Raw genomic sequence first — 27,343 nt, 5'->3', positions numbered from 1 at the left:
ACACATTCTCACGTTGAGTCACGGTGCTTAAGCGTATCCTTATAAATATGAACAAAGAATTGTCACAGGAGGGGAGGGTCTTTAATGAAAGATCATTGCCAAAAGTTGATTTTTCCTTACATAAGTATTAATACAAAGAGCTTCCCTGGTGGTCCACTGGCTAAGAATCTGCCTGCCAATACAGAGGACATGGGTTCGATCCCTGGGCCTGAAGATCCCACGTGCTGAGGAGCAGCTAAGACCACGTGCCCAAGTACTGAGCCCATGCTCTAGAGCCCGTGAGCCTCAAATACTGAGCGTACATGCCACAACTGCTGAAGCCCACACGCTCAATTAAGAGCCCGGGCACCACAACTACAGAGTAGCCCCCGCTTGCCACAACTAGAGCAAGCCCACATGAACAGTGAAGACCCAGCATGGACAAAAACAAATAACTCTTTTTAAAAATTTGTAAGAATTTGACAAGCTTGGTCTAAAATCAGAACTGGTGATATGAGAATCAGTACTCAAATATTGACTAAGCCTAAATAATTACAAAATGTCATTATGTCTAAGGTAATAATCTGGTAAGATTTTGAGAAATTTGCCTGTGTCATCACGTAGCAACATTTTTACAAATCTCATCACAATATGTGTTACTCCTGGGAAGACTTAAGCAGTTAGGCAGTCTTCTACTGGGACTTGATTTTGACAATTTTTTTTTTTTTTGTCTTGGTATTTCTTTTTTTAACATTTATTTTATTTATTTTTAACTGTGCTAGATCTTTGTTGCTGCACAAGGGCCTTTCTCTTGTTGTGGCAAGCAGGGGCTACTTTTCATTGCAGTATGAAGGCTTCTCATTGTCATTGCTTCTCTTGTTGCAGAGCACAGGCTCTGGGGCCCAAGAGCTTCAGTAGTTGCGGTGCACAGGATCAGATGCTCTGCAGCCTGTTAGCTCCTCCCCAACCAGGGATGGAACCTGTGTCCCCTGCATTGGCAGGACTCTGAACCACTAGACCTCCAGGAAAGCCCCTGTCATGGTATTTTTGGAATGAAACTGTTTTAGGCCAAGAGAGATACATCCCATCTTACTATACAGTGGCACTAACATCTCAATTTTATTCACAACAGCAACTAAGACCAACCTCATTCAAAATATTAGAGACAGGAACTTATTTGGAAGTGTCTCCAAAGCTACCCACTCTTTTGCAGCCTTTGGTCTCTTCTGGATGTCTCTGTAAGGCAAGATCATGGCCATAAGAACTTGCAAGGAATCAAGTAGAAACCATTAGTCCTAAAAGATGGCTAAATAAAGAAGAATGAAGCCTCCAGTGTAAGTCCATCCTCCTATCCCCTCAAGAGAAAAAAAAAATATTTCCAAGTACTAGCTCTATTGAAATATTTCCTATTAATATATACATGGAGACATTTAACTTGATGACCAAAAGGAAGATTCTATGAGCATCAGGAATAGGTTCCATCACCTTCCCACCCTGTTGGTGGGATTGTAAATTTGTACAGCCATTATGGAAAACAGTATGGAGATTCCTCAGAAAACTAAAAACAGAAATACTGTATGATCCTGCAATCCCACTCCTGGGCATATATCCAGAAAAAAATCATAGCTCGAAAAGATACATACACCCCAACGTTCAGAGCAACACTATTTACAAAATCCAAAACATGGAAAAACCTTAAATGTCCACTGAGAGATGAATGGATAAAGACGTGGTGTATATACACACAATGGAATACCATACTCCTCAGCCATTAAAAAGAATGCCATTTGTAGCAACATAGATGGACCTAGAGATCATCAGACTAAGTGAAGTAAGTCAGAAAGAAAAAGACAACTACCGTATGATATCCTTATATGGGGAACCTAAAATATGAACAAATGCACTTATCTACAAAACAGAAACAGGCTCACAGACATAGAGAACAGACTTGTGATTGCTAAGAGGGATGGGGAGATAGGGGAGGACGGATTGGGAGTTTGAGATTAACAGATATAAACTATTATATATAAAATGAATAAACAATCATACAGTTCCTACTGTATATCACAGGGAGCTACAGTCAATATCCTGTGATAAACCATGGATCACATCGTTTCGCACTGTGCGAAAAAAATGTATGCATATAACTGAATTGCTTTGCTGTACAAGACAAATTAACACAACAATGCAAATCAACCATGCTCTTCAATAAATTAAAAAAAAAAAAGAATAGGCTCATCTCATTCCTCTTCTTAAGCCAATAACTCATAGCTAGATAGCTGAGAAGGAGCTGCTGGATTCTCATGCTAAGAACCCTGCATGGTTGTCAAAAGTATACCCAGATAATAGAACAGCTCAAATCAAAATGTTGGACTGAAGTTTTATGCCGGAAAAGATGTAGACAATGTGTAAAAGCAAAATCAGTAGAGTCATAAATGGACAACATTCAGACATGACACAGCTCCAAATCTAGTCTAAACAGCAGTAATTTCTGGGAAGTTTTCTGCAGATTACTTTCATTTATCATATATAGATTCTTTTATCCTTACATATTGAGTTGACTCAGTTTGAGGACCTACATGCCATTTTCTTCCACAACTACACCAACATACACAAACTCAAAAAACATTAATCTCATTCAAAAATTATATACAAACCAAATGAGAGTGGGTCTGGGTTTAATCACCAAAAGTTGTTTGGAAAATTGTCTATTCATCTGGGGGGAAACAATGAACTAAGACCTCTATCTCAAGCTATAAACAAAATTAAAATTCCAGAAGGATTAAGTATTTAAACAAAAAAATAAAACTATAAACATGCTACAGATGATACATCTAGCTATGTGGCCTGGAAGGGTTGAGAGACTCTCCCCCAAGAAATTGAAAAGTGTTTATTTATGAAAACCTACTCAAACATAGTAACAGCAGGAATCTGAAGCTTCTTGCTGGAGGAGTTCTGATCCCCCTACTGAGCTCACTTGGCAGTAACAGTAGATTTTACTACAAGGGCAATGCTGGGTGAGAAAATCTACAGCCTTGCTGCAGGCGGGCAGACTTGATTTGGGGCAGAGAGTAAGAACTCTCACTAGTAGGGCATACTTCGTCCTCAATTGTTCCAGCTCTTTGAGACCCCAAAGACTGTAGCCCACTAGCCTCCTCTGTCCAAGGGATTTTTCAAACAAGAATACTGGAGTGGGCTGCCATTTCCTTCTCCAGGGGATCTTCCCAATCCGGGAATGGAAATGGTGTCTCCTGAATTGCAGGTGGATTCTTTACCTGTGAGCTTCCTGGTGGCTCAGACGGTAAAGAATCTGCCTCAAATGTAGGAGCCCTGGGCTCGATTCCTGGGCTGGGGAGGTCCCCTGAAGAAGGGTATGGCTACCCACTCCAGTATTCTTGCCTGGAGAATTCAATAGACAGAGGAGTCTGGCAGGCTACAGTTCTTAGGATCACAAAGGGTTGGACGGGACTGAAGGACTAACACTTTCACTTTCCCATTCACACTTCTTTGCCTGCTGAGCCATTGGGGATGCCTCCTCACTAGTAGTATTGTTCGCTAAAGTAGTGGAACTATAAGAAAAAGAAAAAAGAAAGACAGAATGGAAAAAACTTACAGATTTGCTAGTCTGCAGTTGTAGTTTCATTTAGGGCAAGTGGCAGACCAGCCAAAGAGTTTATCCGAAGATCCTAGAAATGAGAAAGCTTTAAGAGGGCTAAGTAAATGCTCCACACATCTTTAACTAGGGAACTATATGTGAACAGGGGAGACTTGAGAGAGCTTGATGTAAAGTGAAAGGCAAGGCAGACTTGACAACTGGCTTAACTTTCAATGTACTCTCCAATCCACAAACAGATTTATTAGCAGAGATAGAACATTTACAGACTCAAGATAGGTGAGCACAACTTCTGCCTAAATCTTTGGTTGATCGCTAAGCAGACACTGAGGTGACCCCAAGGAAGTCAGGCCAAAAAAATTAAAAAAAAAAAAAAAAAAAGACGTTAGTGGCCACATTCCACAAGGAGACAGACTACCATTTACAGGAAAAGTACAAAAATAAAAGAAAGAAAAGAAAATCTCATGGGTAATAATCAGGAACCTCAGAGGGGAAATGAATGTATTACCTAAGATGTCAGATCTCAACAAAAATTATGAAACAAAGTAATAGAAAAGGGTGATCATGGTCAGGAATAAAAACAGTCAATACAAATTAATTCTGACTGTGCTCAGATATTAAAAATACCAAAGACATCAAAGCAGGTATTAAAACTATGCACAAAGAATTAAAGGAAAAAGAATTGTGTTAAAAGAATTAAAGGAAAATATAATTATAACAACAACTGATAATAGAAAATCTTAAAAGAGAAATATAAACTATAAAAAGAACCAAATGAAAATTAAGAGTTGAAAAGTTTAACAAAATGAAAAATGAGCTTGAGAGTAGATGTGAGATGACAAAAGGAAAAATTCCTAAATTTTAAGATAGGTTAATAGAAATTATCCTTTGAGAACAACACAGAGAAGAAAGACTGAAGGAAAATGAACAGACTCATAAAAACCCTTATGACAACAGAAAGAATTCCGACATATATGAATTTGAGTCCTGAAAGAGAGAAGAGAGAAGAAGAGGTAAAAAGTAACTTAAAGTAATAATTCTTGAAAACTTCCCAAACTTGCTGAAAATCTTTGATTGGCGGGTTCAAGGAACCCAACAAACCCAAGTAAGATAAACACAGAGATTCACACATTATAGTCAAATAGCCGAAAGCCAAAGACAATGAGAAAATTTTGAGTGCAGTAGGAGAAAAATGACTATCACATATAGAGGAACAATATGTACATCAGCTGAGTTTTCATCAGAAAAGATGGAGGCCACAAGGCAGTAGAATAGCATATTCAAGATGCTGAAAGAAAGACTCTTAACTAATATATCTAGCAAAACTATCTTTCAAAATTAAAGGCAAAATAAAGTCACTCAAAGATAAACAAAAACTGAAAATTTATAGCTATCAGAACTTTCTCCTAAGAAATACTAAAGGAAGATTTTCAAGCTAAAAAGAAAATGATGTCAGATTATAACTTGAATTCACAGAAAGAAATGAAGAGCATTGGAAATTATAAGTATTGGATAAACAAAAAAGACTATATAAACAGGTATTATTCTCTCTCCCTGAATTTCCTTTAACAAGTGATTGTATAAAGCAATAATTATAATTCTGTACTGCTGGATATATATATCATATATAGATATAATATACCTGGCAATAATAGCAGAAAAGAGGGAGAAAGAAATTGAGCTATATTGGAACCAAGTTGTTGTGTTGTACCAAAATGGTCATTAAACTGGAGCAGGTTGTAATACATTTACATATATATTGTAACCTAGAGACCACTAAGAAAATTAATTTTAAAAACAGTTAATAAAACACAGGAGTTAAAATGACATGCTAAAAATATTTAACACAGAAGAAGGCAGCCAAAGAAGAACAGAAGAACAAAATATACATAGACAAACAGAAAGAAAAATAGCATATATAAATCTGAGTGTATCAAAAATTATATTAAGTGTGCATGAATTAAACACTTTAACCAAAAGCCAATCATCATCAACATGGCTTTAAAAAAGCAAGTTCCATACCTCAACATAATAAAAGCTATATATGACAAACCCACAGCAAGCATCACCCTCAATGGTGAAAAATTGAAAGCATTTCCCCTGAAATCAGGAACAAGACAAGGGTGCCCACTCTCACCACTACTATTCAACATAGTGTTGGAAGTTTTGGCCACAGCAATCAGAGCAGAAAAAGAAGTAAAAGGAATCCAGATAGGAAAAGAAGGAGTGAAACTCTCACTGTTTGCAGATGACATGATCCTCTACATAGAAAACCCTAAAGACTCTACCAGAAAATTACTAGAGCTAATCAATGAATATAGTAAAGTTGCAGGATATAAAATTAACACACAGAAATCCCTTGCATTCCTATATACTAACAATGAAAAAACAGAAAGAGAAATTAAGGAAACAATACATTCACCATTGCAACAAAAAGAATAAAATACTTAGGAGTATATCTACCTAAAGAAACAAAAGACCTATACATAGAAAACTATAAAACACTGATGAAAGAAATCAAAGAGGACACAAACAGATGGAGAAACATACCGTGTTCATGGATTGGAAGAATCAATATTGTCAAAATGGCTATTCTACCCAAAGCAATCTATAGATTCAATGCAATCCCTATCAAGCTACCAATGGTATTTTTCACAGAACTAGAACAAATAATTTCACAATTGTATGGAAATACAAAAAACCTCGAATAGCCAAAGTAATCTTGAGAAGAAGAATGGAACTGGAGGAATCAACCTGCCTGACTTCAGACTCTACTACAAAGCCACAGTCATCAAGACAGTATGGTACTGGCACAAAGACAGAAAAATAGATCAATGGAACAGAATAGAAAGCCCAGAGATAAATCCACGAACCTATGGACACCTTATCTTTGACAAAGGAGGCAAGGATATACAATGGAAAAAAGACAACCTCTTTAACAAGTGGTGCTGGGAAAACTGGTCAACCACTTGTAAAAGAATGAAACTAGAACACTTTCTAACACCATACACAAAAATAAACTCAAAATGGATTAAAGATCTAAATGTAAGACCAGAAACTATAAAACTCCTAGAGGAGAACATAGGCAAAACACTCTCCGACATAAATCACAGCAAGATCCTCTATGACCCACCTCCCAGAATATTGGAAATAAAAGCAAAACTAAACAAATGGGACCTAATGAAACTTAAAAGCTTTTGCACTACAAAGGAAACTATAAGTAAGGTGAAAAGACAGCCCTCAGATTGGGAGAAAATAATAGCAAATGAAGAAACAGACAAAGGATTAATCTCAAAAATATGCAAGCAACTCCTGAAGCTCAATTCCAGAAAAATAAATGACCAAATCAAAAAATGGGCCAAAGAACTAAACAGACAATTCTCCAAAGAAGACATACAGATGGCTAACAAACACATGAAAAGATGCTCAACATCACTCATTATCAGAGAAATGCAAATCAAAACCACAATGAGGTACCCATTACACGCCAGTCAGGATGGCTGCTATCCAAAAGTCTACAAGCAATAAATGCTGGAGAGGGTGTGGAGAAAAGGGAACCCTCTTACACTGTTGGTGGGAATGCAAACTAGTACAGCCGCTATGGAGAACAGTGTGGAGATTTCTTAAAAAACTGGAAATAGAACTGCCATATGACCCAGCAATCCCACTTCTGGGCATACACACTGAGGAAACCAGATCTGAAAGAGACACGTGCACCCCAATGTTCATCGCAGCACTGTTTATAATAGCCAGGACATGGAAGCAACCTAGATGCCCATCAGCAGACGAATGGATAAGGAAGCTGTGGTACATATACACCATGGAATATTACTCAGCCGTTAAAAAGAATTCATTTGAACCAGTCCTAATGAGATGGATGAAACTGGAGCCCCTTATACAGAGTGAAGTAAGCCAGAAAGATAAAGAACATTACAGCATACTAACACATATATATGGAATTTAGAAAGATGGTAACGATAACCCTATATGCAAAACAGAAAAAGAGACACAGAAATACAGAACAGACTATTGAACTCTGTGGGAGAATGTGAGGGTGGGATATTTCAAAAGAACAGCATGTATACTATCTATGGTGAAACAGATCCCCAGCCCAGGTGGGATGCATGAGACAAGTGCTCGGGGCTGGTGCACTGGGAAGACCCAGAGGAATCGGGTGGAGAGGGAGGTGGGAGGGGGAATCGGGATGGGGAATACGTGTAAATCTATGGCTGATTCATATCAATGTATGACAAAACCCACTGAAATATTGTGAAGTAATTAGCCTCCAACTAATAAAAAATTAAAAAAAATAAAATAAAATAAAAAAGCAAGTTCCAACTACACATTGTCTTCAAGAGCTTTAGATTCAAAGACACAAATAGATTGAAAGAAAAGGAATGGGAAAAACATATATACTATGCAAAGTTATTGCAAATACCAACATTAATATCATAAAAAATAGAATTTAAGACAAAAAAATACTACTAGAGATAAAGAGGTACATAACGTAATGAGAAAAGGACTGAAACACCAGGAATCTATACGAATTCTAAACATATAGGTACCTAATAGGAGTGCTGAATACATGAAGCAAACATTGGCAGATCGTAAATAAACAATTTGTTAATTATAGTTGGAGATTTCAAATCCCTTTTCTCAGCAACTAAACTAGAAATAAAATGAATAATGATACAAAAGGTGTAAATAACTATCATCCAACTGTACCCAAGTAACAAATATAGAAGATTGCACAACGGTTTCAATCCACATGGAACATTTTCCAGGGTAAATTATATGTTAAATTATAAAATCTCAAGAAACTTAAAAGGATTAAAGTCATGCAAAATACATTCTTCAACCACGATAGAGCTAACTTGAAAATCAGCAACAGAAATTTGGGAAACCTTCAGAACTTTGAAAAATATATTTCTAAATAACCAATGAGTCAGAGAAGAAATCACAAGGTTAATTAGGAAACATTTCAAACAAAACCAAACATACTAAAATGTATGAGTGCAGCTAATGCAATGCTTAGAAGAAAATTTATAGTGTTGAATATGCTTAAATTAGAAGATCAATAATCTAAGGTGTAAAAAGAAGAGCATATCAAACCTAAAGTAATTGCATGGAAGGAAACAATAAGATCAGAATAGAAATAAATAAAAATAAAAAACAAAATCAAGTTGATTCTTTGAAAAGATGAATAAAAGTGATAAAACTCTCAGTAGACTGACAGAAAAAAGATAGAATACATGTTACTAAAATCAAGACTCAAAGAGGGATATAACTTCTGATTAACAGAAATTAAAAGAATTATAAGAGATTATGAACATCTGAATGCCAGCAAATTACACAATTTCAATGAAATGGATAAACTTCTAGAAAGGCAAAAATTACCAAGCTTGACCCAATGAGAAACTAAAAATATGAAAAGATCAATAACAAATTAAAAAATGAATTAGTAATTTAAAATCTTCCCACAAGAAAAGCCCAGGTTTGGGTGCCATTACTGGTAAATTTTATCACATATTTAAAGAAATAATACCAACCCTACACAAACCCTTTCAGAAAATATATATATTAGTTTGTTAGGGCTGCTATAACAAAGTATCCCAAGCTGAATGGCTTATACAACAGAAATATCTTCTTTCACAGTCTGGAGACTGGAAGTCTAAGATCAAGATCTCAGCAGGGCTCATTCCCTTTGAGGCTTGGGGAAGAGTCTGTTCCTGGCCTCTCTCCTTAGCTTTCACATGGCTGGTTTACAGCCTATGTCTTCACACTGTCTTCAGTTCAGTTCAGTTGCTCGGTTGTGTCCAACTCTTTGCAACCCCATGGACTGCAGCACGCCAGGCCTCCCTGTCCATCACCAACTCCCAGAGTTTATTCAAACTCACATCCATTGAGACAGTGATACCATCCAACCATCTCATCCTCTGTCATCCTTTCCTCCTCCTGCCCTCAATCCTTCCCAGCATCAGGGTCTTTTCAAATGAGTCAGTTCTTCACATCAGGTGGCCAAAGTATTGGAGTTTCAGCTTCAGCACCAGTCCTTCCAGTGAATATTCTTTTAGGATGGACTGGTTGGATCTCCATACAGTCCAAAGGACTCTCAAGAGTCTTCTCCAACACCACAGTTCAAAAGCATCAATTCTTTGGCGCTCAGCTTTCTTTACAGTCCAACTCTCACATCCATGCATGACTGGAAAAACCATAGCATTGACTAGATGGACCTTTATTGGCAAAGCAATGTCTCTGTTTTTTAACATGCTGTTTCTAGGTTGGTCGTAACTTTTCTTTCAAGAAGCAAGTGTCTTTTAATTTCATAGCTGCAGTCACCATCTGTCTTCCCTCTGTCCAAATTTCCCCTTCTTATAAGGACACCAATCATATTACATTGGGTCCACCCTAATAATCTCCAGTATTCTTGCCTAGAGAATTCCATGGACTGAGGAGTCTGGTGGGCTACAGTCCACGGGATCACAGAGAGTCAGACAAGACTGAGGGACTAACACTTACACCTTCTTTCTAATAATCTCACTGATTACCTCTGTGAAGACCCTATCTCCAAACCAGGTCATAATCTGAAGTATCAGTGATTGGTACTTCAGCACATGAATTTGAGGAAGGGACACACTCAACCTATAGCAATGAATGAAGAACAAATACTTCACGACTCATTCTATGAGTCCAGTATTATCATCAAGATATCAAACACAAAGATATCAGAAGCAGAGAAAACTAAAGACCAAAATCCCTCATGAAAATTGATTAGGAAACTAAATACATAAATACATATATTTTAATTACACACAATGACCAAGTGGGAATTACCTCAGGAGAATAAGGTTGGTTTAACATCTAAAACTCAATTAATACTATATATCAGATTAGTAGAATGAAGGACAAAAGAAATCACATGATCATCTCAGCAGCTATGGGAAAAACATTTGGCAAAATTCAACACCCATTCACGATTAAAATACAAGCAAACAAAAGAAATTTCCACAAAGTAGATGAATCCAGAACTTCTTAAACCTGTTAAAGAGCTTCTAAAAAATCCTACTACTGTGTTATACTTAATGGTGAAAGACTGAAGTCTTCCCCCTAAGATCAGGAACAAGACAAGGATGTCTGTTCTTACCACTTCTACTTAAAAAGCTACTGAAGGCTTTACCTAGGAATAGGTTTGAGCAAGAAATAAAAGGCAACCAGATTGGAAAGGAAAAAGTAAAACTGTCCTTCTTCATAAAATATGTTATGTCAAAATTTTGATAGAATGTACAATAAACCTACTAAAAGTAGTAAGTTTACCAAAATTGAAGAATACAATCAACAATCTACAAATGAAAATAAGAAAAAATTCCAGTTGTAACAGTCATAGAAAGAATAAAACACTTAGCAAAATACTAACAAAACAAGAGTAAGACCCATACACTGAGAACTTCAAAACAATGCTTTTAAAAGATTTCAATAAATGGAGACACATATCATATTCACAGGTTGGAAAACTCAGTATTTTTAAGATGGCAGTTCTGCTCAAATTGATTTGTATGTTCAAATTCAATCCTTATCCAAATAGACCAGGGCTGTTTTTATAGGAACTAGTAAGTTGATCCTAAACTGTATATGAAAATATAAGGATCTAGACATGCCAATAGGAGTTTGAATAAGAAAAGCAAAATTAAAAGATTCATATTACCTCATATCAAAACTTATTATGAAATGTACTAATCAAATAGCATTGGTATAAAGATATACATATTAATCAACAAAACAGAATAAAGAGTACAGAAATATCACCCTACAGTTTAGTCTCAAAAAAAGAAAGATGCCAAGACAATTTGCTGTAGAAGAGACAGCTTTTCTCAACAAACAGTGCTAAATAATGCATAGGCATGTGCAATTATAAATAATAAGTTTAGTCCTTACCTCACAGGGGACACAGGAATTAATAGACAGATCGTAGGCTTCAGTGTAGAGGTCAAATTGTAAAATGTCTAAAAGAAAGCACAGGATAAAATTTTTGTGGTCTTGTGTTATGCATAAAACTCTTAGAATTGAAACCAAAACATGATTCATAAAAAAAAAAAATGCTGACAAATTGCACTTCAACAAAATGTAGAGCTTTCTTTCACTCTTCAAAAGGTATCAACAAGAAAACAAAAGGATAAACCACGGGAAGAATATTTGTAAATCATGTATCTGATAAAGGATCTGCATCCAGATCGAGCAAAAAATTCTTACAGTTCAATAATTAGAAGGCAATTTTAAAATATGCAAATGACTTTAGTAGACGTATCACCTAAGAAAACATATGAATGGCTCAATATCATTACTCATCAGGAAAATGCAAATTAAAATCACAATAAGATACTACTACTACCCACTTATGACAACAACTACAGTCAAGACACTGACACCATCAAGTATTGGCAAGATTCTAAAATGGTACACTTAGGGAAATGGTTAGAAAAGTTCTTAAAAAGTTGAAGATACACTTTATAAATAATATAGCAATTGTATTTCTAAATATCTACTGAAAAGGAACAAAGGCAGGCATATGTCTACAGGAAGACTTACATGTGAATATTCAAAGTGGCATTATTCATAACAAGCAAAAACCAGAAATAACCCAAATGTCCATCAACTGGCAAATAGATACACTAAGTGTGGTCTATTTGTATAGTGAAATGCTAGTTAGCACTAAAAAAAGAACAATCTACTAATACTGCAACATGGATTAACCTCAAAGTCATTATCCTAAATGGAAACAGCCAGACACAAAAGACAACATATTGTATGGTTCCATTCACATGACATTTCTAGAAAAGGCAAATCTATAGAATTAAAGCAGATCACTGCTTGCCTGAGTCTGAGGTTAGAGTGAGAAATAACTGCAAATGGATATAAGGGAACTTTTTGAGTTGATGGAAATGTCTAAAAACTGGACAGTTGCACAACTCTCTCCATTTGCAAAAAATTGAACAGTATATCTGGTTGAATTTTTTGCATGTGAACTGTTTCTCAAGAAAACTTCACAATGAATTAAAATTTTTTAAAACGTACTAGGACAGAAAGAAAAAGTAATATATGCTTATTAAATGCTTAAGAAAGAAGTGATGCAGAAAGATAAATATAACATATCAGAAGTTGGTAGGCTGAGCTGTTCTCAGGGTATAAAACATCAATAGGAAGGTTGGTTGAGTTCGACAGGCAACTAGAAGTGTCAGTTTTAAGGATGTAGATTTGGAAATCATGCACAGGGTTGAAGTCATGGGATTGAATGAGATCATAAGAAAGTTAACAGCAAGTGGGACAAGACAGAACTTTGTATAGAACACCCACCCTCAAGGAGCCTGAGGAGGAAGAGTTAGAAGGAATTTAAAAGAAAAAAATAGGGGATTTTTCTGGTGGTCCAGTGGTTAAGACTCTGTGCTTCCAAAGCAGAGGGCACGGGTTCCATCCCTGATCAAGGAGCTAAGGTACCACATGCTGCCTGGCACAGTTTAAAAAAAAGAGAGAGAAATCTTTCCTATGTCTTCATGAGACTCACCTGCCAGAAAGATCCAGTGGTGGTGAACTCTCAAAGAAACACAGGCAACAAATCCATCAAGACTGCAGTATTTTAATAAAATAAAGATAGAAAACATGATAGATTTTGCCTTTTTTACTCACTCCTTAAAGTAGACTTATAAACAGGTAGGATGTCTGGTTTTAGTCTAGTTTGGTTGTTATATATATTCTTATATTAATTGGGATTCCCAGGTGGTTCAGTGGTAAAGAATCCACCTGCCAATGCAGAAGACGCAGATTTGATCCCTGGGTCAGGAAGATCCCCTGGAGAAGGAAATGGCAAACCACTCCAGTATTCTTGCCTGGAGAATCCCATGGACCGAGGAACCTAGAGTGCTACAGTTCACGGGTCGCAAAGAGTCAGACATGATTGAGTGACTGAGCATGTAGGCAAGACATTAATATAACTTTAAAAAATAAAGACTACATTTTAAAAAGCCATAGAGAGCAAACTATGTTCCTCGCCTTCCCATAGACAACTTTTAAGAGTTCCCTGGTTTTCTTAGGGAAGGAAGTTTCAAAGCAACAGAGGAACTTAGTAAAATGGTGTGAAAGTTTGTAAAAATAAAAAGCGGGGGCTGAACCAAGTAGAGGGGTCAGGGGAAGGAGAGACAACAGTAGAAGCCGGGAGTCCATCCTCATCTGGGGTTAAGCTTTCTGCAGTTTCAATTACCTGCAGTCAACATTACATAGAAAATTCCAGAAACAAACAATCCAGAGGTTTTAAAGTATGGCGCTGTTCTGAGTAACGTAATGAAGTCTCCTACAGTCCTGTGGTGTCCCAGCTGGAGGTGAATTTTCGTCCCACGAACAGAGGGTGTAAACACTACCTGCCTGTTACTATAGGAAAAAACATAGCATGTGTAGGGTTCAGCCCTATCTGTGGTTTCCAGCATCCACTAGGTGTCTTAGAACTATCTCTTGTGGATAAGGGGGAACTACAGTGTTTGGAGAAGAGAAAACGGTGGAGATTGGGAATTTTACGTGGGGCTACATTGACATTTGCTGGGTGTTGTCCCTGCCCCAAGAGGATTCTCTGGCACCTCATCCCGACCCCACTTCCCATGCAGAGCCTGACCTTGTTTGCTGGGACAGCAACATGGTCCTCTTCTTGCATCTTCACCCCTCCAGAGCAAGCACCCAGTGTTTAGCCTGTGGCCTCCCTCCTGGGAGGAGGGGAGAGGGGCGGGCGGCAGGGGAAGGGGAGAGAGACCTGGCTGATAGCTGCTCCGCTCTTAAAGAGGTGCAGGTTTTCAACATAGTCCTCAGAAACCCAGTGATAAATGTAACGTGTACCTCTTTAACCACAGCTTTTGGCTATAAAGGACATTATAGGAACAACTGAAAAAACCTGAATTTGGATGGTGGTAACACATGTGAAGAGTTGACTCATTGGAAAAGACCCTGATGCTGGGAGGGATTGGGGGCAGGAGGAGAAGGGGATGACAGAGGATGAGATGGCTGGATGGCATCACCGACTCGATGGATATGAGTTTGAGTAAACTTCGGGAGTTGGTGATGTACAGGGAGGCCTGGCATGCTGTGATTCATGGGGTCGCAAAGAGTCGGACACGACTGAGCGACTGAACTGAACTGAACTGAACATGTCAGTGTTAATTTACCAGTTTTAATGTGCATATCGTGGTTATGTGGGAGGAGGCCCTTCTCGGCAGTCACTAAAATATTTGGAATGGTGGAGAATCTTGTGGGTGACTTATTCTCAAATTATTGAGAGGAAAAAATGAAAAAAAAAAGTGTACTATACTTGAAATTTGTTGTTGTTGTTAGCTTTGCTAGGTCTTTGTGGTGGCATGAAGGCTTTCTCTAGTTGCGATGCATGGGCTTCGTTGCTCCATGGTATGTGGGATCACAGCTCCTCTATCAGGGATTGAACCCATATCCCCTGCATTGGAAGGCAGATGCTTAACCACTGGACCACCAGGGAAGTCCTGCAGCATTTTTTTTTTCCTGCAGCTTTTTTATAAATTTGAAATTGCTTCACAAAATTTTTAAAGCTGTGTACTAGTAGGTGGGTTGGTTTGACATTACGTTTTTGGTCTATGGGTTAGTAGGACCAAACATAATGAATGGACAATACAGGGAAGGAGGCAGGATCTCGTGTTTCCCTTCCTGGTTTTTGTAGGACTCTGGGTTGAAAGACTGGAAGTAACCCTGTTTGCCTTGCAAAATGTAAACAAAGACATTACCCTTAAACTGTGTAATAATGTGCTTTCCTCATCCCAGCTAACAGCAGGGACTCCAGCAATCAGACCAAATACGTTTAGTCACTGGTGCTGGGAAGGTTCACTCCCACTAAGAAAGGCAATTTAAGTAATTAGCCAGTCTTTATGGCAGGATCATCTCCTGGGCTCAGCGGGGGCCAGGGAGCACATGGCTATTAGGCAGGGAAAACTATCCTTCATTTTTACACTCTCTTCTTCTAACCCAAACTTTCAAAGCACGCTCAGAAAGGACACTTTCCCTCAGTGCATCTAAATGTCCCAGATGGAAGGAGGTTTGATGGCTAAGCCAAACCAGGACATGCTGACAATGTTTTGTTTCCTCTTTGGGTTTGATTGTTTGTTTCCCAATGAAAATAGCTTTGTTGTTTTTACAGATAATACAAGTAATCCATGCTTGTTATTGAAACAAATTTACATAATAACAAATAAGGGGAGCTGTGGAGAGGTAAAATTATCTATAATCTTCCCAACCAGAGTGAGCTGTGGTTTATAATTTAGTGCATTATCCTTCAAGTTTATATAATTATAAGTTTAAAATGTGGGTATGCTCAGTCATGTCCAACTCTTTGCAACTCCATGGACTGTAGCTCAATATTCTCCTCTGTCCTTGGGATTTCCTCAGCAAGAGTACTGGAGTGGGCTGCTATTTCCTCCTCCAGGGGCTCTTCCCGACCCAGGGATTGAACCCATGTCTCCTGCACCTCCTGTATTAGCAAGTGGACTCTTTACCACTGTGCCACCTGAGAAGCCCAAATTAAAAATATGATTTACTAAATCAGCTGCATTATAACCATTATAATCCTTGCTTTCCTCTTACTCTATCACGGGCATCTTTACAGGTTAATAAGTATATATTCTCGATGTCACACCACAAAGAATCCTTTGCCCAGACAACCCAATAAAAAAAGCGGGCAGAAGACTTCAGCAATCTTTCAGGGGCAATGCCCAGTAAACATTAAAGGAATGCTCAGCTTCATTAGTTATAAGGAAAATTCGAATTAAAACCATGACCACCCATCAGAATAACCAAAATGAAAGAAACGGATAGAAGTACATGGTGGCAAGGATGTGAAGCAATTAGAACTCACATACACTGCTGGTTAGTTACAAATTGGTACAACCACTTTGGACAACTGGCAATATCTATGAAAACCAATCATATGTATACCTAGAGTTCAGCAGTTCTATTCCTAGATAAAGGGCCAACAGAAGTGTATGTAATTCTTCACTGAAACATAGGTACAAGAATGTGCATAGCTTCATTATTCAAAAGAACCCCAAACTGGAAACGACCAAATGTCCAGGTACTGTAGAGTGGATGTGAGACAGGCTGGGACCTGGGGCCAATTGCTGCAGTGCTGGCCCTTCACAAACATCTCCTTGAGTACCAGAATACAAAGAGACTATAAAGGACAAAAAACAACTGCATGCATGCCCAGCTGGGGCAAATTATGAACAAGCTATAAAAAAGACCAAAAATCCAATGGCTACTTCTAAGGAGTCAGGAGCAAAAGCAGGGCACTGCCCATGCCCCACTGCACATCACACCAAAGGGGCGAGTGAACCACCTAAGCCACCCCTCTAGCCCAACCCCTGAATGCACCCCTACCCACATCCCATGTAAGGGACCAGCTGACCTCTTTCCCCAACTCAGACAGTGAACAAGGATAACTGTTACTTGTATTTCCTCCCCTCTGGTTCAGCACCAGTTCCAGTAAAGCCTTGTCTAAATTTCTTGTCTGGCTTCTTATCAATTCCTATTGATTAAAGAGTCCAAGAACCCTGGTTGGCAACAAACTGTGGTATATTTATAATGGAATACTATACAATAGTAAGAATGAATGGATCTCAACTACACAGATGACTCTCACAAACAAAACATAGAGAAAACAAAGGCAGACGCTGACGATTACACACTGTGCAATCCATTTATAAAAGCATCAAGAGCAAGTTTACTAACCATGGTGAGGTTGATAGAGGTTCTCCTTCTCAGTGAATGGGGACTACAGGGGTCATCTGGGGACTTCTGGGCAATGGTAAACTTGTCTTTCATGATATGGTACTGGATTGTTGTTTGGTTGCTAAGTCATGTCCAACTCTTTTTTGTGACCCCATGGACTGTGGTTTGGGCTTCCCTGGTGGCTTCGTGGCAAAGATTCTGCCTGCTATGCAGAAGCCACAGGAGACGCAGGTTTGATTCCTGGGCCGGGAAGATCCCCTGGAGGAGGGCTGGCAACCCGCTCCAGTATTCTTCCCTGGAGAATCTATAGACAGAGGAGCCTGGCAGGGTACAGCCTATAGGGTTGAAAAGGGTCAGACACAACTGAAGCGACTTAACATGCACACACGGACTGTAGCTCACCAGGTTCCTCTGTGGAATTTCCCAGGCAAGAATACTGGAGTGGACAGGGGAGTGCATTCACTCAAGTTTATCAAGCTTTGCCCTTAGGATCTGTGTGTTTTTCTGTATGTAGTTTGTCAATAAATATACACAGTAATACTATCAATAAAATTAAATGAATTAACTCTCCAAAGTCTGGAATCTATTGAATTTTATTCACACATTTTTTTCTCTTACAATCAAGTTATAGAAATTTCTTAATTTTTAAGGCAAAAAGTTTATCCATACTGCATACAATATTAGTGACATTTTTAACTCTCTTTAGCTATTATGACCCATATCTGCCAGTCCCCTCTCAGTAGGCACTGCTGTGTTAGGTTATAATGAACATCCCAATTCTCGGCCCCAAGAGCCACCTCCAAAGGGCTAAACAGTGGTTCTTACCAGGGGGTACTTTGCAATCACCTCAACTCACGTGTATCTGGACAAGTGCAAACTAGGATGTTATTAATTGTACATTGCAGAGATGCTACGGATTGTCACCTAAATTCTGCGTCAGGGCTGGGGCACTCGTTTCCCAGTTCCTGGAGTGTTGCTTCTTGAGGACTCAGAGATCCCTTCCCAGAAACTGTTCTCAGCACAATGAAGCTGTCTGCTTGGCTTATGATTCTTCCTGGGACAGCTTACACTCAGTGACTGGTCCAGACAGAAAAAAAAAAAAAAAAGGCTGCCCATGCCTTGCAAGGAGGGCAGGCCCACCCCAGCTCCATGATTTGGCTGAAGCCTTTGTGGACACTGCATCACAGTTCAAATTTTCCCTCTGTCTGATCTTTCTTCCCTTACTTCCTCCCAGTCTGAGAATATTCCCCATTAACTTCCTATACACAAATCTCCATCTCAAAGTTTGTTTCCCAGAGGACCTTATCTGAGATGATCACTTACGAGAAAGAATTCAAAATACATGTCACAGTTGTTGTAAACCAGTGTTGTCCAGGATGGGGTTTATGGAAAAGGTAAAACCTTAAGGCCACACAGAATTATGATCTGGGAGAAGCCAATTTGAAGCTTGCTGGATTATGAACCACCAGGAAGCCTCAGGTCAGAAGCACAGATGGCAGAGTTGGGGAACCACTGCTCAGGTTGGCCTCACCAGAGCAGAACAAACTTGAGAGACAGAGTCATGAGGTTTTATGGACCAGTGAGGGCTGCTTGGGAAAAAATCCTTGGCTTGAAATTGGTTTTAATAGAACAGGGACCCTGTGCTTATTTTTCAACAAGTGATTGATAAAAGTAAAGCTGCTTTTGGATAAATCTAGAAGTAAGTGGATTCTTTACCAGCTGAGCTACCAGGGAAGCCCAGAAACAAGGTGCAAGACTTTAACTGCGGGTGAGTCTGACAGCTTGAAGACCAGCATGGCAGATGGGGCCACAATCTCAGGAAAAGGACCACTTGCCTGGACTGTAAATGGCTCACAGCTCACATCAAAAGATGAGAACCGTCTTTCCTATCTGAAGGGCCATCATGAGAAGAAGGAACTGGCCTTGCTCAGTGGGGCAACACCAAGGAAGCAAATATCAGTGAAATGCAAGGAAATGCACTGAACCAGAGAGTTACCCAACAATGAACTGGACTTCCTTTGGCAGAGGTGAACTCATATCTCTGGAGATTTTTAGAAAGAGGCTGGTGGTTTACTTATGGAAGAAAAGAAGAAACCTGCACTGTGCAGGTTAAACAAGAGTCCTTCCATTTCCCTCTTAAGCCCTCTGCAAAAATGACAGTAAAAGCCTATCTCCACCAAGATAAAACTGGCTACATTTTAGTGACTTATGGAGATAGGGGCTTCCCCAATGGCTCAGTGAGTAAAGAATACACCAGCAATGCAAGAGACACCAGAGATACAGTTTCAGTCCCTGGGCTGGGAAGATCCCCTGGAGGAGGAAATGGCAACCCACTCCAGTATTCTTACCCGGGAAATCCATGGACAGAGAGCACTGGTGGGCTACAGTCCGTGGGGTCGCAGAGTCAGACATGACTGAGTGACTAAACTCACACACATGGAGATAGGAGGTGACAAAATGTTTTTAACTGCCTCCAAGTTTCAAACCCAGAGGTTGAAATGCAGTTAGTAAAAGTGACACCAATCTGAAAGTATAATGAATGGCCCTTTTTTAAATAATAAAGTAAAAGTCCAACTCTACTTCCAGTTGAAGTAGAAATGATGCCTGTGGTCAACCATAGATGGGAACAACACAGTGGGGTTACATGCCTCGTTTCTGTCCAAAGTTCACTCCTGATTTTCAGATGGGACCTCCCAACTGCCAGCTGTCTCACAGCGGGCCTCTTTCCCTTCATAGTTCCTGCCACATTGGAGAAGAAAAGGGACTTCTAGTAATAGTAAGGCAAGACTTCAAAGTCTCCCACTAGTCCTTTCACCTCGCTGCCACCTGAGCAGTGATGAACAGTACCTAGAATGTCCAGCATGAAAAGGTCTGCATCTTTACACTGAGCTAGACAGCCTTCCTCTCAGTTGCTGGTTACAGTTGAGCTCACTCATCCTAGGTCTTTGAAAGAAGTCGTTCATTTGTTGAGAGCTTTTCCGATGACTCAGGTTTATTCTGGAGTTTGTCTCTTTAAAGATGTCTCTCTATCCAGAGTTAGAAAAGAACTGTGGGGTATTTTATTATAAATATAATATTTTATATGTATAGTATATTTTTATTATAGCTCTAAGATCAGTTTCTTTCATTTTGCTGGAGTTATTTTGCTTTCTCAAGTTTGGTTTTATTTTAGAGACCTGCCCCCCTTTTCCCCAACCACTTCTCTGAGGACTGTGATTTTTCATCATTTCCCACTTACAAAGTTGATATTTTTGGTTCATACTCAAAGGAGAATAAAAATGGAAGGAATTTGGCTCACCCCTTCTTTACACTATGCACCTCCAACTTTTGCATGTATGATATTTGTTCCCAGAATGCCAATCCAGTTTTCAGAATCTCTTAACAATCACACGAGACCACAGGCCATCTGGTCTACTACACATTGAAAGAATTAAGAGGCACATGGGCACCACTGTGGGTTCTGGAGTTTCCTGCCTCAAGTTCATGTGTCTGAGACCAGTTTTGCTCCTGTTGCAGTACTAACCACAAGAGTCAGAAAGGGGAAATGTATTTTCAGTGGAGAATTCCACATTGAAGAGGAGAGCACTCTTTCAGCAAAAACAGAATACGACCGCAACTGTTTTTCAAAGAGTTGAGAAAAAATTGCCAAGAGACAATTTTAGAAATGTCTAAAGATAACAGCAAGCTCTCCAATGAAATTATGGTTGCTGGGGAGGTGGGGGAAGAGATAGTTGGGGAGTTTGGGATGAACATATACACACTGTTGGTTAAAATGTATAACCAGCAAGGACCTACTGTTCGGTACGTGGAGTTCTGCTCAGTGTTGTATGGTGGCCTGCGTGGAAGGGGAGCTTGGGGGAGAATGGATACATGTGTATAAATGGCTGTGTCCCTTCGCTGTTCACCTGAAACTGTCACAACATTGTTTGCTTATCAGGTAATCAGGTGTACCCCAATACAAAATAAAAAAAAATTTTTTTAAAAAAAGAGCAAGTCCTCCAAAATTACCATTAGAATCAATCTGGGTAGAACCTCAGTTCAGTTCAGTTCAGTCTCTCAGTCATGTCCGACTCTGCAATCCCATGGACTGCAGCACACCAGGCTTCCCTGTCCACCACCAACTCCTGGAGCTTGCTCAAACTCATGTCCATCGAGTCAGTGATTCTATTCAACCATCTCATCCTCTGTCGTCTCCTTCTCCTCCTGCCCTCAATCTTTCCCAGTATCAGGGTCTTTTCCATGAGTCAGTTCTTCACATCAGGTGGCCAAAGTATTGGCGTTTCAGCTACAGCATGAGTCCTTCCAATGAATATTCAGGACTGATTCCCTTTAGGATGGACTGGTTTCATCTTCTTGCAGGCCAAGGGACTCTCAAGAGTCTTCTTCAACACCACAGTTCAAAAGCATCTTCAGTGCTCAGTTTTCTCTATAGGCCAACTCTCACATCCATACATGACCAGTGGAAAAACCACAGCTTCGACGAGATGGGCTTTTGTTGGCAAAGTAATGTCTCTGTTTTTTAGTATGCTGTCTAGATTGGCCATAGCTTTTCTTCCAAGGAGCAACAGTCTTTTAATTTCATGGCTGGAACTTCAGGGATGAGGTTTTTATCTCTGATTTCTCCAGACTAAAGGACAGACATGAATGTGGTAGGGAGGGTTATGCTTTTCAAGGGCACCCACCACCCATTGCCTGGTGACATGAATGTAACTAGTTCAGCGTCAAGGTCCTTACTGGTAAAACAATGATGCTGTGTATTCATATAGGTTTGTGTTCTTTCAGTGACAGAGGTTCCAGACAGCTTTTCTCTTTGGAATCCTCGATGTGTAAAACTTTTGTGTGATGCTGGCTGATTACTGTGTGAATGAGGTCAGAGTTTTCAGCTCAGCATCTTGGGGACCAGTATGCTGCTCGTTTCATGGCCACAGACCACAACTCTTACCTTAATCAGCAACAGTTTGACTGTATTTAATATGTTAGTAGTCACAAAAAAAGCAGGTTAGAAAATGTCTGTGTTTCAACTGCAGGAAACTCTATAAGCGATACTTATGACAACGTGGCTTTCTTACCCCATCTTCCTTTTCTTCAGAAGGTGCATATACTTATATGTAAATAAATATATATTTACTTATATTTATCCAATTGTTTGGCAATACATTTCCATCTTTTAACAGTAAATCCAATGTAATAGGAATAAGTCTCCCTCACTTGCCCATGGACCCAATGTCCACCTTAACTGCAGGAATCTACTATTTTTTATTTTTATAAAAACTTGCAGAGTTTCTTTCTATGTATATTAGGAATATGCACATAGATACTTATCCCAATTTTTTACACACACAAGATATTCTGTTCTAAACCTTGCTTTTTCTCAATGAATACTATTTTTTCAGAGAACCTTCCAAATTGTCAATAAAGTGCTTCCTTCATTCTCTTTCATGACCTCATAATATTCTATTTGTTCCACAATTTATATAACAGTTTCTGTTGCTGGACATTTGGGTTAGTCATGAGGCTTTGCATTTTTTAAAAAAGGTTCAATGAATAACCTTATACATATATCCTTCAGGTGTTTCTGTAGGATAAATTCCTAGAAGTAGAACTGGGAAGGATATGCATTTGTAATAGACATTGCCAAATTGCTTTTCATAGGAATTGCCTTATTTCTTTAACATATAACATGGAATTTTTAAAAAGTGTATAATGCCCTTACGTCACACTATACCAAAAAAAAAAAATTAACTCAAAATGTTAGAGCCTGCGCTCTGCAGCAAGAGAAAGCACCACAATAAGAAGCCCTCACACGCAACAAAGAATAACCCCTGCTCACTACAACTAGAGAACGCCAGGGCGCAGCTAAGCAGACCAGCACAGCCACAAAGAAATAAATCTTTAAAATAAATTAACTCAAAATGCAATAAAGACCTAAACATAAGAACCAAACCACAGAACTCTTACACATGGGGTAAATCTTTATGATCTTAGATTTGGCAGTGAATTCCTAGATATGATACTAGAAACACAAGTCGCAAAAGAAAAAAAAGTAGATAAATCAAACTTCATCAAAATTTAAAACTCTTTTGCATCAGAGGAAGCTATCAAAATGGTTACACGAAAACTCACAGAATGGGAGACAATATTTGCCAACCACTTCGGGGGCTTCCCAGGTGGCGCTAGTGGTAAAAAATACCCACCCGCCAATGCAGGAGATGTAAGAGATATAGGTTCAATCCATGGGTTGGGAAGATCCTCTGGGGAAGGAAATGGCAACCCACTCCCGTATCCTTGCCTGGAATCCCACGGACAGAGGAGCCTGGCCGGCTACAGTCCATGGGGTTGCAGAGTAGGACATGATTGAAGCAACTTAGCACTCATATCTCATAAAAATCCATTATGCAAAATATAAAAAGAATAGTTACAATTCAGCAACAAAACAAATAACACAATTTAAAAATGAGTAGAAAACTTACATAGATAGTTCTCTGAAGAAAATATACAAATGACCGACAAGCACAAGGAAAGATGCTCATCATTTGTCATTGCTGCTGCCACTGCTGCTAAGTCACTTCAGTCGTGTCCGACTCTGTGCGACCCCATAGACGGCAGCCCACCAGGCTCCCCAGTCCCTGGGATTCTTCAGGCAAGAACACTGGAGTGGGTTGCCATTTCCTTCTCCAATGCACGAAAGTGAAAAATGAAAGTAAAGTTGCTCAGTTGTGTCCGACTCTTAGCGACCCCATGGACTGCAACCTACCAGGCTCCTCCATCCATGGGATTTTCCATGCAAGAGTCCTGGAGTGGGGTGCCATTGCCTTCTCCGATCATTTGTCATTAGGGAAATGCAAGTCAAAGCCACAATCACGCACAATAACTGAATACACTTTATGCCCCTGAAATGTACACTGAAAATGGTTGCAATGGTAAGGTTTATCTTCATATATGTTTTGCCACAATAAAAAAAAAATATTAAAGCATAGACCCTAAAAACAACAAAAACGCCTCACAATAAGTTAGCAGTTCAACCTAGTAACATGGCTATAATGGGGAGGAGGGGAGGAAGGAAGAAAAACAAGTGCTGTTGAGGATGCAGAGAAATTGAAACACTTACACGTATTACTGGTAAAAATGTAAAATGGTGCAGCCACAGTAGAAAACAGTCAGGCAGGTTCTCAAACATTAAACACAGAGTTACCACTTGACTCAACAATTCTTCTTTTTAGGAATATACCCAAGAGAAATGAAAACCTACATCCACACTAAAACTTATGAATGAATATTCATCATAGTGTTATTCATAATAACCAAAAGATGGAAACAACCCAAATGTCCATCAATTCCTTAACAGATAAACACAATGTAGCATTTCTATACAATGGAATGTCTTTTGGCCAAAGAAAGGAATGAAGTACAGATACACGCCATGACAGAGATGAATCTTGAAAACGTTGTTTTAAGTGAAAGAAGCCAGTCACACCACATATTATGATTCCATTTATATGAAATGCCCTGAATAGGCAAACATATAAAGATAGAAAGTAGATTTGTGATTGATTAGGATAGGGAGGTCAGGGGAACGGGAGGGGAACATCAAAGGGATGGATGAAAAATTCTATGACTATGGAAAAAAAAAATGACTATGGTGATGGTTGCACAACTCTGTGAATAAAACCCACTGAATTGTGGACTTCAAATGAGTAGATTGGGTGGCATATGAATTATATCTCAAGCTGCTATAAAATAACATAGTCTAATTACGAAAGAATCTAGTTACCTGACATGGCAGGATATCAAAAGCCAGGCTTTCATGATTATCTACGGGAGGGCCTACTGAATCTTGACAGTCATCACCGTGGGTCCAGCACATCCAAGACATTTCCTGAAAATGCTCCATTTGAAGCACTGGGAATCTGAGAGCACCACCAGCCACTGGGAAATGTTCAATCAGCAAAAATGTGCCAACCAGCATTTTCTTCTGATTTGTCACCATTTAACTCGTGGCTTTTCTCCATATTAAAATGAACTATAAAATGAAAGAAATGGGCCAGTCTTCAGGACAACAATTCTACAGACTACCCAAAGGTGCTTTAAAACAGTAGTTTTAGGACTCCCCAGCAGTCCAGTGTTAGTACTCCATGCTTTCACTACTGAGGGCCTGCCTGTACGATGCAGCCAGAAAAAAAAAAAAAAAACACAGTGGTCTTAGACACACAACTTGTTTTGTTAACAAGTTATGTGGTTAGTGAATCAAGTGAGCAGGTAGGGGCAGGGAGTGCTTTGAAAATCATTCATCATTATTTATGGAAAAGCACTATTTATTTTACTGTCAACTAAATCTTTTTATCTCATAAAAAGAGTTTCTACAAATCAATAAGTGGAAGAACAGTAATACATTGGGGACAAGACATGAAAATACAGTGCATTTAAAAAATGTAAAAATAAGATTAAAATGTGAAAAAAATCTCTCCTCCCACAAGAGAAAAATGCATCTTAAAACTACCCCCACACTTCATATTTCCTCTGTCAGAGTGGCAAATATTAAAAAGTTTATTTATACATCAGGTTTTCAGAGATATTAAGAAATAAGATCCTTGCACTATTAGTGAAAAAAATAAATTGGCACAGTCCCTGGAAGGCAGACACCATCTAACAAAAAATATAAAGAATCCTGTAACCCAGAGATTCCCCTTCTAGGAGTCATACACTTTTCTCTCTCCTTTGTCTTTTCTCCTCTCTCTTCAAATCTCCACTCTATGCCTCAAGTGAAGTCAATAAACGGGTAGTAATTCCCTAAAGCTCTACGGAATTAATTTCTTTTTGACTATGGGAATTGGCAGCTTAAAAAAAAAAACAACAAAAAAACCCTAGATGCCTTAATAATTAAAGAGAAATTTTAAAAGTTCCTTCTATGAAGGTTCATAGCTATAAAAGTAATCAATGAAGCTCCCAAAAGACTGCACTATAGGTCAGGCTAAGAATCTTATTCAAGGGAAGGGGAACTGAGGGGAGAACGGAAACATGTATATGTATGACTGAGTCCCTTCGCTGTTCACCTGAAGCTAGCACAACACTGTTAGTCGGCTATCCCCTAATATAAGATAAAAAGTTTAAATTTAAAAAAAAATCTTTTTAAAATCTTATTCAGTAAGAACTGGTGTTGCGGGGTGGGGGGAGTCTAGAAAGCTGAGCCCAACTATTAATATCAGCATATGTGCTACCATAGTGACCCCTGCTGGCCTAATGCAAAAACAAATTTATGTGGAAGGTTTTAGTAGACATTTTTCTTCAACAGCTTCTTTAAAAACATGGCATTTTCTGTGACTTCCAGATTATAACCTCTGCCTTCCTCTAGCTTACAACTCTTTCTTGCATCAGACGAGCCTCACTTTTTCTCAGAGAAGAGCAAAATCCCTTGATATCTCACGTCCTAAGGCAATTTGTCCCTTTCATGACTCTTTCCTATTTCCTCTTGGGTAGCTCTGGTTCTGTTAGTGTGTCTGTCTGCCTCTGGACTGGTGCACCATAAGTGCACCACAGCCTTGCACCCACAACCGGCTACCCCTCGCTCACTGACCCCCCTCGTCTGCACTTGCGCCCTCCCCGCTCGTTCCTCAGTCCCAGGTTTCTTACAAGGCGGTCCATCGTCTATCCATGTACTGTGTGCCAGACAGCTTGCTTAAAACACAGACTCCTGGAGACTGTCAGAGTGAAGTAAGTCAGAAAGAGAAAAGCAAATATATTAACGCACATAGCTGCTTCCCTGGTGGCTCAGACGGTTATGTGGAATCTGACAAAATTGGTATAGATGATCTTATCTATACAGCAGAATAGAGACACAGATGTGGAGAATGAATAACAAGGGGGAAAAGGGAAGGTGGGATGAATCGGGCTAGTGGGACTGACATATATACACTAATATGTACAAAATAGACAACTAAAGAGAAACCCGGGGCTTTCCAGGTGGCTGAGTGGTAA

General features: G+C 39.1%; 1 protein-coding gene across 1 annotated transcript in view; it reads right to left on the bottom strand.

Annotated features, from left to right (window-relative positions):
• GPR39 (G protein-coupled receptor 39) overlaps positions 1–27,343 on the bottom strand; it is a 376,333-nt gene that overhangs the window by 333,011 nt on the left and 15,979 nt on the right. Inside the window, exon 2 of the mRNA XM_043487524.1 lies at positions 11,525–11,592. The gene's annotated coding sequence lies outside the window, so the exon portion shown is untranslated. The remainder of the gene's footprint in view (positions 1–11,524; positions 11,593–27,343) is intronic.

The sequence above is a fragment of the Cervus canadensis genome, chromosome 15 (assembly GCF_019320065.1).
Source record: "Cervus canadensis isolate Bull #8, Minnesota chromosome 15, ASM1932006v1, whole genome shotgun sequence".
Taxonomy (NCBI): domain Eukaryota; kingdom Metazoa; phylum Chordata; class Mammalia; order Artiodactyla; family Cervidae; genus Cervus; species Cervus canadensis.
Note: the sequence above shows the minus strand (reverse complement) of the source record. Positions and strands in the feature narration are given on the sequence as shown.